At 36.3% G+C, this 2,487-nt stretch overlaps 1 non-coding gene across 1 annotated transcript; it reads right to left on the reverse strand.

The window, feature by feature from the left end:
- Positions 1–2,037: 2,037 nt before the first annotated feature.
- LOC127901657 (small nucleolar RNA R71) lies at positions 2,038–2,141 on the reverse strand. Its single transcript, XR_008053901.1, has one exon. It is a non-coding gene; the product is annotated as a small nucleolar RNA R71 (small nucleolar RNA).
- Between the last annotated feature and the right edge of the window lie 346 nt (positions 2,142–2,487).

Consider the following 2,487-nt stretch of genomic DNA (forward strand, 5'->3'; position numbering starts at 1 on the left):
GTACGGTACTATTCACGTATACGGTACTGTCTACGTTACTGTTCACGACACTGTTCACATAGACGGATCGATGACGTGGCATTGACCGATGATGTGGCATTGACTGATGAGGTGTCACGATCCTGTTGGGCTAAAATTCTTATGTACTGTTGATGGTGAAATGGCAGCATATCAGTGGACGAAAAATCTCGTGTACGGTGCATGCATCACACAGGATTATTTTCAACCAAACCGCGTTACTGTTCATCCGGGTCAAACCGCGTTACTGTTCAAAGTCGGGTCAAACCGTGTTACTGTTCATCCGCGTGGTCAAACCGTGGACTGTTGACTGATGACGTGGCGCAATCCTGAGCGTCCAAACTGTTTTTAATCCGATGGCCATGATTTACTCCATGTATCTATAAAAAGGGGGCCTCCCCCCCCTAATTTGATATCTCTGAATCCATTTTTGGGATCCATTTTCTGTAATTCCCTCTCCATCTTGTATTTTCTTCGTATTTTAATAAATTCCCATTTTGCCCCTAGTTCAACTATGAGTGGCTAATTTTCTTTCAAGCTTGGGTTGAAGGTGAAGTCTCAACATGTGTCATGGGCTTTATTTGGTAAATTTATTTTCTCTTCCCCTCTAGTTTTTGTGGATGTTTTGACTTCTCGTCGACAAATAATACTAATCTTGTCTAGTACCGCCTTGGTTTCACCGGCCCTCTAGTACAAGGTTATTATTATTTGGCACGATAAGCCCTTAGCACCATATTGATTAGAGCGTGGTTCATGAGGTGTGGATTCCCCCCTCATGATTTAATTGGCATTAATACGGATTATTTAGCCCATGATGCATGTTGATACGGATCCAGATACCCAAGTACGTCATTTCAATATAATTCTCATCAATTTATTCTCGCCATTTCAATACCAATTTCAGAATTTATTCTCGCCATTTCAATACCAATTTCAGAATTTATCCTCGCCATTTTAATTTAAGTTTTAGCATATACCAAATCATTTCCACCATAAATCCAACAACCCATTTACAAAATTAATTCTAAACACAATTAAAATCCACCTCCTCGTGGGATCGACACTCGTCACCATAGATCTATACTACAATAGATTCGTGCGCTTGCGAGTACATTAAAATTTGCACAACAAGTTTTTGGCGCCGTTGCCGGGGAGGTAAGTAATTTTAATTCATAGAATTAATTTTTGTGAATAATTTCTTTTATTTGTTTTCTTGTATTTTTTTTTATTATTAAAAAAAAAAAGAAAAAAAAAGTGAATCTACATTTAAAGGTTAGTATTTCTTTTCTTTTTCTCTTCTTTAAAATTTTGTAATTTAATTTTCCATTTATTTTTCTTTGTAATTTTTTTTGTTTATCTTATTAATTTAATTTTTAGTTAATTTCTTTCACGTATTTATTTTTGTGTATTTTTATAGAAAGGTTGTAATAGCGCAATAAGGTTAGTATCGTAATTTCTCACTCTTCTTTATTTTTATTTGTTTTGTTCCCATCTTTATTTTTTGTTTTGTTTGCATCTTTATTTTTATTTTATTTATTTTGCATGCATGGTCGTAGGTCATTATTACCTAATCTTGAACCTATAGACCTTGAACTAGAAAAAACACTTCGCACACACAAACACGTTAAAAATAAAATGGATTTACAAGCACCACAGGAGAGGCCATTTAAGGACTATTTTAGTCCCTTAGCTAATTTGAGCACGTCATGCATAAGATACCCAAATGTAGCTGCTAGGAGTTTTGAATTAAAACCTAGTGTGTTAAATTGTCTCCCTACATTTTATGGCCTAGAAAATGAGGATCCATATAATCATTTGAATGATTTTCATGCCATTTGTCAAACATTCAAATATGAGAATTTTTCAGATGATGATGTTAAACTTAGACTATTCCCATTTTCTTTAAAAGATAGAGCTCGTTCATGGTTAAATACTTTACCTGCTAATAGCATTTCATCATGGGAACAAATGGTAACGAAATTTTTGAATAAATATTTCCCAGTGCATAAAACCAATGCTATTCGCAGGGAAATCTCAGAGTTTACCCAGAGAGAGGACGAGCAATTTTTCGAAACATGGGAGCGATTCAATGGGCTACTCTTGAAGTGTCCACATCATGGGTACGAGAAATGGCACCAATGCCAATACTTTTTGGAGGGATTACTACCAAATGTGCAAGAATGGCTAATGGCAACAAGTGGAGGAGAGCTAATGTCAAAAAGTGCATCAGAAATTTGGGAATTCTTCCAGCGACAAGCGGATAATTCCCAACAACGGAGTCGATCACTCAGGAATACTAGAAGAATTAAAGGAGTAAATGAGGTTCAAATTGGCGAGTCAACTTCGGGAATCAAAGAAGTCAAGGAGATGGTTGAAGGTCTTGCTCGACAAATAGCATCGTTATCGACTGCTAAATCAACAGAACCACATGACCATGACTCATACTCAGATCAAGCCAATGCCATAGGT

Source organism: Citrus sinensis, chromosome 3, assembly GCF_022201045.2.
Source record: "Citrus sinensis cultivar Valencia sweet orange chromosome 3, DVS_A1.0, whole genome shotgun sequence".
Taxonomy (NCBI): domain Eukaryota; kingdom Viridiplantae; phylum Streptophyta; class Magnoliopsida; order Sapindales; family Rutaceae; genus Citrus; species Citrus sinensis.